Genomic DNA, 12,045 nt, shown 5'->3' with positions numbered 1-12,045 from the left:
TTCTAATTTCTTCAATTCTAAAGAATGCAATTAAAGTGGCAGGATATAAATCCAAAACAAGTGTTTAAGTTTTGAAAAAGATGAAAAGCATAACCATCAAACAAACATGTGCAGCTTAATTATGTGTTTTTTTATATGGAATTACACCATTTTAACAAATAATTCTAAATAAATTCTGCAGTTTTTTTTCCCAAGAATTCCTACAGAAAGCCATGCCTTAAAAGGAAATTTAAAGTATTACAAGCATGTCAATGAACACAAAAGGCTTTAGTTATTTAGCTATATACACGCACAAGGTTACACAAGGTTTTGTAGTCAGTGCAACTTGGCTTAACAAGTTGGAAAAAAGGTAAGGTGCTGCTGGCTCCAATGAACACATACTGTACAATATATAAAAACTGAAAATATGCTTAATTTACACCAAGTCAGAGAGAACTTGAGGCTACTGAAATATTCCAAGCATGGCAATGTTAAACTGCCATTGGTAAAACACACACACACACACAAAAAAACAACTTTTGCCTAGTAAATTCAAATATCAGATATCACTGTACCGTCTGCTGTGCTACTTCCAGGATGGAAGAGAACGCAAGGGTAGCAAAAACGAGCATTGACTACATCACAGCCAGCTAGCCAAGTTTTCCGGTGGTACCAGTTCTTGTTAAAACCTCTTGAGTAGGTCTTCTCCCCCTTCGTAGACACTTGCTTGATGTTTAAATTCGGTCTAGGAGGTCCTAGCTGTTTGATTGCCGTTTTCTCCTCATTGGTACGACGACTAAAGGGAACTTCTTTCAGAGACGCTATCGTATTGTTGCACTCAACACTCGCCGCCATCTTCATAGAATGTTCACACATTTCCCGCGCAAGTTGCGTTTTCCAGCCCAAAATTATATTCAAAACCCGCCAAAATGCACTTAAAACCAATCTGGCAACACTTGCGCGGCACAACAGGCGTATGACGTAAGCACGCTGCTTGTGCGAGCACATAAAACCTAATAGAAAATGCATTGGGAGCATGATTTTCGAAAAAAACGTACGTACCATTAGTGTCAATGGGAGATTTTGGGGCAAATCTGAACCTGACAGAAATCGCCCCAAAAGGGCGTGGCTACACCAGGCGCGACCTTAGCCTGATTGGACAATGACATTACTGTTGGTAGTAGGAGTAGATTAAAAAAAAAAAATCTCCCCCCTGATTGGGAGTGCATCGCCCAAATCGCCCCTATTAACGAGCCGCCAGTGGTTTTTTACCTATTCATCCACTCCGAGATATATTTACTAAACATGCTAAAACGATGAGTATGGTATCCAAATTATATAATTTTTTACTGGTAACTGACACCCCCACACTTCCATTAGAAGAGGGTCTGGAGAAGAGATTGCCCAGGTCTGACTTAAGATTTTGATTGGGATGACGTGTGGTCTAGCATTCGTGATGTGTCGCATAATCCAGACCACCAGCAAATTCATTTAAATTTTTTACATAGAATATACCTTACCCCCGTCAAACTTCATCATATGAAAATTATTAATGATCCTTTTTGCAATCTGTGCTCTCTGAAAGCTCAGGGCACGTTTAGTCACGTTTTGGGAATGCCCTCCTGTTGGACAACTGTGGAGCAATGTTGCAGCTAAGTTATCTGATTTGATACAAGAAACGGTACCTGTTAATATGTGTGTGTTGCTTCTGAATGACCTGTCTACTCTTAATATTTCCAAACTCAAGAAGCGTATAATTTTTGCCGGACTGACAGCGGCCAAGAAAATGGTTGCCACTCGCTGGAAGCCACCTCATTCTCTCACTATCAAGTCTTGGACTCTTTCTTTTCTGGATGTCGTATATTTGGAACTTTCAACAGCCCGAATTAATGGTGCTAATGAGAGCACACTAAATGCCTGGCGTAGTACTGCTGAGACTCTGAAAGATATGCTGTGAGCTTGTTTTTTGTTTTTCACCACTGACTCTCATTCATTCCTGTGTCCCTGCATGTCAAGTTCCTCTCTGTTTTGTTTTGTATGTCTTTGTGTGTGTCCTGTGTCGGTGTGTCTGTACATGTGCGTGTGTGTGTGCATTTTTATATTTTTATTTTATTTTTTATTTTTTGCTTGTGATTAATAATGTTACTTCTTCTGTGTTCTGTGGTGTCCCATGACACGCTCCTTTGTCTCGGGCCCACTGTATGCCTAATGTGCAAATTGAGACTGTGTTGTGATGTTGAATCCCTAAAAGTCTTGGCATGCTTCTTTTTGACTTTTTCTCAAACTTTAATAAAAATTTGATCGCAAAAAAAGAAGGGGGACATACACAGCCGGATCTCCACTTTCCGGCTGCAGGCAGCGCAGAAGCTGCTATACAACGAAGATGCAGTATGGAAAAAAACAACAAACACATTCCTGAGGAAAGTAGAGGGGCTTGGCTACACCCAGCAGCTGCTCCTGTTGAACACGCAGCAGATGGAGTTGAGGAGCCTTCCCAACTTCTACCAGTCAATGCTGCGAACATGGCAGCAGGTGTTTACGGTTCATAGGAGCCTCTCTCAGCCAGAAAAGTGGATCCTCAGAGAGCCTCTGGTGTATAATCCATGGATCTCATCAAGACTGCTGAACACCGCAAGCATACAGGCATCTCTGCGGAGGAGTGGGTGCACAACACTGGCTCAGCTGATAGAGAGCGACCGGTGGAAATCAGCAGCCTTCATACAAAATGTCGCTGGCTTACGATCCCCTCACCTAGTAGAAAAATTCATCAGTGAGCTCCAAGAGGCGCTGCCTGAGGGCTGCGGAGGAACCTCAAGGAGGCCTGACACAGAGACGAGCGAGCACAACAATGATTGCCCACCCTTCACTGTTTCAGCAGCTGTGGAACAACCACAAGAAGAGGACGGGGACTTGCTCTTCTCTTTTTGAACTCCAGTGCTGGGAAGCTTCAAGAGCCTCTCCAAGAAGGCAAGCTACACTACTTGTGTAAAAGTTGACACACCAGGCAGCACTGAGAGGGCTGAAGGCCTCGAGGTGGTCAGGTTTGTTTGGCCTGGACTTCTCCATGAAAGGATGCTGGTAAGCCCTCTACACCCCCCCCCCAATAGAGAAACAAACTGCCGATCTACAGTGGAGAGTGAGCCACAAAGCCATAGCTACATACAGACACGTAGCACACCTGAATCCAGCAGTAGCGAGGGAATGTTCCTTCTGTGGTCGAGATGAAGATGTAGAGCACCTGTCCCCAACTGCAGTTGGGTAGAGAACTTGTTTAGACCATTGAAGATGTGGTTCAGGGGCCTAGGGGAGGAGTTCTTGCCCGAAATGTTTATAGGAGGGCCTAAATATAGTGTCGCCAAGAGGGGAAAAGTTTGTTTATTGAATTTTTTTTATCAGGCTTGGCAAAAATGGCTATCTGGAAAACCAGAAAAAATAACTGTGGCAGCGGGGGCGTGGTCAAGCGCCGGTCTGTGACAGGAGGGCGGAGTCAGGGAAGGTAAGTGACAGAATCACTTCACCTGAGAGCAATTAATGTGTTTGTGTGTCTTCCCAGCAACCACGCCCTATATAAGGAGAGAGAGAGCAGAGGAAGTGAGCTCTCTCCTGCACCAGACGGCTTGTGTGTGTGTCTCTCTGGGTGACTGGGAGTGTGTGTAACTGAAAAGGAACACAATAAATAGTTTTTTTGAACTCAGTTCTGTCCTGCCGTACTTCTGTGCTCCACCCACCTGCTCTGACCTCTACAGTGGTGCCGAAACCTGGGATCTGGAGCACAGCAGCCTCTCAGCCCCATGGAGTCCTCCCCGTTTGCTGAACTGGTCCACGCCCTTGCCACGGCCCAGCAAAGCCAGCACCAGGCGCTACTCACCCTCCGAAAGGAGCAAGAAGAGCGGTTCGAGGCCCTGGTGTTGGCCCAACAAGAAGATCGACAGGCGTTCCGGCACCTCCTCACGTCGGCGGGGTCCACCAGCGCTCCTGCCGTGGGCCCGTCTCCCCTCACTGTCACCAAGATGGGCCCGCAGGATGACCCCGAGGCGTTCATCACGCTCTTTGAGCAAGTCACCGAAGCCTCGGGGTGGCCGATGGAGCAGCGCGCGGCGCGCCTCCTCCCCCTGCTCACGGGAGAAGCACAGCTGGCCGCGCTACAGCTCCCCGCCGACTGCCGGCTGGCCTACGCAGACCTCCGCCGGGCCGTCCTCCAGCGCATGGGGCGCACTCCAGAACAGCAGCGCCAGCGCTTCCGCGCGCTGCGCTTGGAGGAAGTCGGCCGGCCGTTCGCGTTTGGCCAGCAGCTCCGGGACGCCTGCTGGCGGTGGCTGAGGGCCAACAACCGCGACGCCGAAGGAATCCTCGACCAGGTGGCGCTGGAACAGTTCGTCGCTCGCTTGCCAGCAGGAACTGCGGAGTGGGTCCGGTGCCACCGCCCGGCGTCGCTGGATCAGGCAGTCGAGCTGGCGGAGAACCATTTGGCGGCTGTCCCGGCGGCAGGACGGCAGAGGGCATCTTCTCTTCTCTCCTCTCTCTCTCTCTCTCTCTCCCTCCTCCTGTGTCCCGTCCTCGCCCCATTCCCCCACCGCGGAGGCGGGGGCCGGCCCCACCCCAGCCGGCCCGCCGCACCCGCGGTGCCCTCCCATTTCTCCCTTCTGTGTCTCTCTCCCCCACCTCAGGTGAGTGAACCCCAGATCACTGGTGCAGAGGGAAAGCCCGGGCCGGTTGGCTGGCGCTGCGGGGAGCCGGGCCACCTTCAACAGCAGTGCACAACAATGGAAGTGGGCGCGGTGGTTCGGATCCCCGATGCGCCAGAGGCCGCCCTCGATCGAGCCGGAGCGTATCGCATACCGGTGAGTATCCAAGGGGCTACATATCAGGCGTTGGTGGATTCTGGTTGTAATCGGACCTCAATTCGCCAAAGCCTGGTTCAAAACGAGGCATTGGGGGGAGCACCAGGGGTGAGGGTGTTGTGTGTGCATGGGGATATTCACCGCTACCCTTTGGTGTCGGTCCACATTATTTTCAGAGGGGAAAAATTTATAGTGAAGGCGGCGGTTAATCCTCGCCTTACCCACTCTTTAATTTTGGGGACTGATTGGCCGGGATTTCGGGGTTTAATGACACGCCTAGTAGAGAGTGGGTCCTGCCATTTGACAGGGGGAGGTCCTGGTGTCGCTTTGGTGGGAGCAGCTGTCACAGAGCCGTCTACGTCATCTCCGCGTCAGAGTGAGGAGCCGCCGGCTCCTCCTCTCTCTATTGGGGAATCCCTCGCGGATTTCCCATTAGAGCAGTCGCGAGACGAGACTCTGCGGCATGCGTTTGACCAAGTGAGAGTAATCGATGGTCAAACGCTCCAGCCGAACGCCACCCCGTCCTTCCCCTACTTCGCGATTATGAAGGATAGATTATACCGAGTGACGCAGGACACACAAACTAAAGAGCAAGTCACGCAGCTTTTGATTCCAAAGAGCCGCCGGGAATTGGTATTCCAGGCGGCTCACTTTAATCCCATGGCTGGACACTTGGGGCAGGATAAAACACTAGCCCGAATAATGGCCCGATTCTATTGGCCGGGGATTCGCGGCGATGTCCGTAGGTGGTGTACGGCATGCCGCGAATGCCAGTTAGTAAATCCAGCGGCCATTCCAAAGGCGCCTTTGCGCCCTCTACCGTTAATCGAGACCCCGTTTGAGAGAATTGGGATGGCTCTCGTCGGGCCATTAGATCGGTCAGCACGAGGGTACCGCTTTATATTAGTTCTGGTGGACTATGCAACGCGATACCCGGAAGCAGTGCCTCTGCGCAATATCTCAGCACACAGTATTGCAGAGGCACTCTTCCGTGTCATCTCCCGAGTTGGAATCCCGAAAGAGATTCTGACTGACCAAGGCACTACGTTTATGTCACGAACACTGCGCGAGCTGTATGGGTTATTGGGGATTAAGCCGATCCGCACCAGCGTATATCACCCACAAACGGACGGTTTAGTGGAACGGTTCAACCGCACCCTCAAAAATATTATTAAGAAATTCGTAAGTGAGGACGCACGTAATTGGGATAAGTGGCTCGAACCCTTGCTGTTCTCAGTGCGAGAGGTCCCTCAAGCCTCCACGGGGTTCTCCCCGTTCTAATTATTATATGGGCATAAGCCGCGCGGCATCCTGGACGTGCTGCGGGAAAATTGGGAGGAGGGACCTTCACAAAGTAAGAACGAAATTCAGTACGTTATGGACCTGCGCGCAAAACTCCACACGCTCACCCACCTAACTCAGGAGAATTTGCGGCAGGCCCAGGAACGGCAAGCCCGCCTGTACAACAAGGGTACGCGCCTTAGAGAGTTCACACCGGGAGATAAAGTACTCGTACTGTTGCCCACGTCGAGCTCCAAATTGATCGCCAAGTGGCAAGGGCCCTTTGAGGTCACACGGCGAGTCGGGGACGTCGACTATGAGGTGAGGCGAACAGACGGGTGGGGCACTACAGATCTACCACCTCAATCTGCTAAAACTCTGGAACGAGGAGGTCCCCGTGGCGTTGGTGTCGGTAGTTCCGGAGAAGGCGGAGCTGGGGCCGGAGGTTCAAAAAGGGACATTGGCATCACGTACCTCTCCGGTCCCCTGTGGAGACCACCTCTCCCCGACCCAACTCACGGAGGTCGCCCAGTTGCAGGCCGAGTTTTCGGACGTGTTCTCGCCCCTGCCTGGTCGCACTAACCTCATAGAACACCACATAGAGACGCCCCCGGGGGTGGTAGTGCGTAGCCACCCTTACAGGCTACCCGAACACAAAAAAAAGGTGGTTCGGGAAGAACTTCAGGCCATGCTCAAAATGGGCATCGTCGAGGAGTCCCACAGTGACTGGAGCAGCCCGGTGGTCTTGGTTCCCAAGGCCGACGGCTCGGTCCAGTTCTGTGTGGACTATAGAAAAGTCAACGCGGTGTCTAAATTCGACGCGTACCCAATGCCTTGTATTGATGAGCTGCTCGATCGACTAGGCACGGCTCGCTTTTACTCGACACTGGATTTGACGAAGGGATATTGGCAGATCCCCTTGACTCCATTATCCCGGGAGAAAACGGCCTTTTCCACACCGTTCGGCTTACACCAGTTCGTCACACTTCCGTTTGGGCTGTTTGGGGCGCCCGCTCCGTTTCAGCGGCTGATGGACAGGGTCCTCCGGCCCCACGCCACCTATGTGGCCGCGTATTTAGATGATATTATCATTTATAGTAATGACTGGCAGCGGCACATGCAACACCTGAGGGCCGTCCTTAGGTCGCTGAGGCGGGCGGGACTCACTGCCAACCCAAAGAAGTGTGCGATTGGGCAGGTGGAAGTACGGTATCTGGGCTTCCACTTGGGCAACGGGCAGGTGCGTCCCCAAATTAATAAGACAGCAGCGATTGCGGCCTGCCCGAGGCCCAAGACCAAAAAGGGGGTGAGACAGTTCCTGGGGTTGGCTGGCTACTATCGTAGGTTTATACCTAATTATTCGGACGTCACCAGCCTGCTGACTGACCTCACTAAAAAGGGGGCGCCAGATCCAGTCCAGTGGACGGAGCAGTGTCAGCGGGCTTTCTCTGAGGTAAAGGCTGCACTGTGTGGGGGGCCACTTTTACACTCCCCTGACTTCTCTCTCCCTTTTACGTTACAGATGGATGCGTCGGACAGAGGGCTGGGGGCCGTTTTGTCCCAGCAGGTGGAGGGGGAGGACCGCCCAGTCCTGTACATCAGTCGGAAGCTGTCAGTGCGTGAGGGGCGCTACAGCACGATTGAGAAGGAGTGCCTGGCGATCAAGTGGGTGGTCCTCGCCCTCCGTTACTACCTGCTGGGGCGCCGTTTCACCCTCTGTTCGGACCACGCGCCCCTCCAGTGGCTCCACCGCATGAAGGATGCCAACGCGCGGGTCACCCATTGGTATCTGGCACTCCAACCCTTCAACTTCAAGGTGGTCCACAGGCTGGGGGCGCAGATGGTCGTGGCGGACTTCCTCTCCCGTCGGGGGGGGGGGGGGGGGGAGTCGGCTGCAGGCCGGACAGGCGCCCGGCCTGAGTCGGGCGGTGGGGGTATGTGGCAGCGGGGGCGTGGTCAAGCGCCGGTCTGTGACAGGAGGGCGGAGTCAGGGAAGGTAAGTGACAGAATCACTTCACCTGAGAGCAATTAACGTGTTTGTGTGTCTTCCCAGCAACCACGCCCTATATAAGGAGAGAGAGAGCAGAGGAAGTGAGCTCTCTCCTGCACCAGACGGCTTGTGTGTGTGTGTGTGTGTCTCTGGGTGACTGGGAGTGTGTGTAACTGAAAAGGAACACAATAAAATCTTTCGATTACGTTCATTATGTCTTATATTAAATATAGTTAGTTTTTTTTTTTCTTTTTTATCAGACATCTAATTTATTGGGTTTGTTTACCTGACATGTTTCGACGTACAACTTCCGTCTTCCTCAGAGTGTCACCGGATGTTAATTGGTGACGCATCTTTTATCAGCTGCTGTTTCTGAAGGCGTGGCCTTCCTGTCTGGTTTGACAGGTCGGTCACGCCTTCTACTGTCTGTTTGTCCCCTGCAAGATGGCACTCCAGGTGTGGGAGAGCATGTATGCTCCCTCATCCCGGTTGATGGTCCTCGAGCTTCGCTTACGGATCTCCATGGCCTCCCTGATCCAGCGCTGATGTTTGTTATCTTCTGTGCGGATGACTCTGGCATTCCCCCAGTCCATAATGTGATTTTCCCTTTTACAGTGATCTGTTATAGCTGACTTATAATTTTCCTGTTGTGCCTTTTCTTTTATTGTTCGGGTTTGTCTTGTAGCTGTCTCCTTTTCGCACTCTTTCTTATGTTCATGTTTTCTTGTGCTGAAACTCCTTCCTGTCTCCCCAATATAAGTTTTATTGCATAATTTACATGGAATCTCATATATGGTGTTGCATCTGTTGTCCGGATGTATTCTGTCTTTGGGATGAACCAGGATCTGACGGAGTGTTGTGTGTGGTTTGACAGGTGTGTTAACATTGTGTTTCCTCATTACTCTTTGAATGCGTTCAGTTATTCCCCTGATGTATGGTAATGTAACTACTCCCCTGTGTTCTTGTTTGTTAGTTTGTTTTTTCTCTTTCTTCTGTGTTTTGTTGTTTTTAACCTGTTCCGCCCCTTTGGATATTGCCCATTGTGGATATTGACACGCCTTCAGTGCGTGTTGTATATGTTGTTCCTCCTGTTCTTTGTCCTGTGGATCTGTAATTATTGCTGTGCGTTCATGTAATGTTCTAACTACGGATATTTTGTGCATTATGGGGTGTTCGGAAGTCCAGTTTAAATATTGGTCGGTGTGTGTGGGTTTTCTGTGTACTTTTATTTTGATATCCCCATCTTCTGTGTGTTGTATTTTTAAATCCAAAAATGCTATTGACCGCTCCGTTTCTTCTTCATGTGTGAATTTTATATTGCCGGTATTGTCTATGGTGTTAAGATGGTCGGTGAGTTGTTGAGTGTGTCCCCTCTTTACTTTTTCCAATATGTCGTCCACATACCGTTTCCAGAGTGTTGGTCTGTATTCCGCTGGTATTGTGGTGAGTGCTTTTTGCTCCAGATCCTCCATGAAAAAACCGCACATGATGGCTGATAGTGGGTCTCCCATGGCAAAACCTTCCTTCTGTCTGTAGATTGTATTCCTGAACTGAAAGTATGTGGATGTGGCGATGAATTGAAGAAGCTGAGTGATGTCTTGTACGGTGAGGTTTGTACGTTTCTTGAGCGTCCTGTCTGTTTTTAATTTGTCTTGTACTATCTGTATGGTGGCTTCCGTGGGTGTTCTGGTGAAAAGAGATATGACTTCATTCTGGCAACTGAGTTAGCATGTGAGAAAATACAGGATCACGGACAAAAAGCAGCACTAAGAAACGCAATAGCTGGTATATTGAAAACGGCCAAACCACCACCCAGCAACATCACCAAACAGGAAGCCAAAGCCATGAAAACATTAGCAAAAAATAAAGATATCACAATTCTCCCAGCAGATAAAGGCAGAACAACAGTTATTATGGACACTGATGAATATGAACGAAAAATGAATGAATTACTCAGCGACAACGCATTTGAAATATTAAAAAAAGACCCAACAGAAGACAAGAAAAAGAAACTTAAAGCACTACTAAAACCACTACTCAATGAAAATAAAATAGATAAGCAGGATTACAATCATTTAGTACCCACAGCCAATGTCATCCCCAGGATTTACGGCACACCAAAAATACACAAACCAGGAACACCATTACGCCCCATAGTAGATAGCATTGGTTCGGTCACATACAACTTATCAAAAGCACTCACCGAAATAATTAAACCATTACTAGGACTCACAGACCAACACTGCAAAAACTCAAAACATCTGGCAGAAGAACTAAAAAACATCAAAATGCAGCAAGATGAAGTTTTCATTTCACATGATGTCATATCTCTTTTCACCAGAACACCCACGGAAGCCACCATACAGATAGTACAAGACAAATTAAAAACAGACAGGACGCTCAAGAAACGTACAAACCTCACCGTACAAGACATCACTCAGCTTCTTCAATTCATCGCCACATCCACATACTTTCAGTTCAGGAATACAATCTACAGACAGAAGGAAGGTTTTGCCATGGGAGACCCACTATCAGCCATCATGTGCGGTTTTTTCATGGAGGATCTGGAGCAAAAAGCACTCACCACAATACCAGCGGAATACAGACCAACACTCTGGAAACGGTATGTGGACGACATATTGGAAAAAGTAAAGAGGGGACACACTCAACAACTCACCGACCATCTTAACACCATAGACAATACCGGCAATATAAAATTCACACATGAAGAAGAAACGGAGCGGTCAATAGCATTTTTGGATTTAAAAATACAACACACAGAAGATGGGGATATCAAAATAAAAGTACACAGAAAACCCACACACACCGACCAATATTTAAACTGGACTTCCGAACACCCCATAATGCACAAAATATCCGTAGTTAGAACATTACATGAACGCACAGCAATAATTACAGATCCACAGGACAAAGAACAGGAGGAACAACATATACAACACGCACTGAAGGCATGTCAATATCCACAATGGGCAATATCCAAAGGGGCGGAACAGGTTAAAAACAACAAAACACAGAAGAAAGAGAAAAAACAAACTAACAAACAAGAACACAGGGGAGTAGTTACATTACCATACATCAGGGGAATAACTGAACGCATTCAAAGAGTAATGAGGAAACACAATGTTAACACACCTGTCAAACCACACACAACACTCCGTCAGATCCTGGTTCATCCCAAAGACAGAATACATCCGGACAACAGATGCAACACCATATATGAGATTCCATGTAAATTATGCAATAAAACTTATATTGGGGAGACAGGAAGGAGTTTCAGCACAAGAAAACATGAACATAAGAAAGAGTGCGAAAAGGAGACAGCTACAAGACAAACCCGAACAATAAAAGAAAAGGCACAACAGGAAAATTATAAGTCAGCTATAACAGATCACTGTAAAAGGGAAAATCACATTATGGACTGGGGGAATGCCAGAGTCATCCGCACAGAAGATAACAAACATCAGCGCTGGATCAGGGAGGCCATGGAGATCCGTAAGCGAAGCCCGAGGACCATCAACCGGGATGAGGGAGCATACATGCTCTCCCACACCTGGAGTGCCATCTTGCAGGGGACAAACAGACAGTAGAAGGCGTGACCGACCTGTCAAACCAGACAGGAAGGCCACGCCTTCAGAAACAGCAGCTGAAAAAAGATGCGTCACCAATTAACATCCGGTGACACTCTGAGGAAGACGGAAGTTGTACGTCGAAACATGTCAGGTAAACAAACCCAATAAATTAGATGTCTGATAAAAAAGAAAAAAAAAAAACTAACTATAACACAATAAAATAGTTTTTTTGAACTCAGTTCTGTCCTGCCGTACTTCTGTGCTCCACCCACCTGCTCTGACCTCTACAATAACCTTGGGGCTGGTCCAACAGATGTGGTGGGCGTGGTGAGGGGGATGTTGGGAGCACGGCTGACGCTCGAAT

At 48.9% G+C, this 12,045-nt stretch overlaps 1 protein-coding gene across 5 annotated transcripts in view; it reads left to right on the top strand.

The window, feature by feature from the left end:
- Positions 1–12,045, top strand: part of gria3a (glutamate receptor, ionotropic, AMPA 3a) — a 73,040-nt gene that overhangs the window by 33,058 nt on the left and 27,937 nt on the right. The window lies entirely within an intron of this gene.

This window comes from Neoarius graeffei, chromosome 28, assembly GCF_027579695.1.
Source record: "Neoarius graeffei isolate fNeoGra1 chromosome 28, fNeoGra1.pri, whole genome shotgun sequence".
NCBI lineage: Eukaryota > Metazoa > Chordata > Actinopteri > Siluriformes > Ariidae > Neoarius > Neoarius graeffei.
This window is presented reverse-complemented; position numbering and strand designations above follow the sequence as displayed.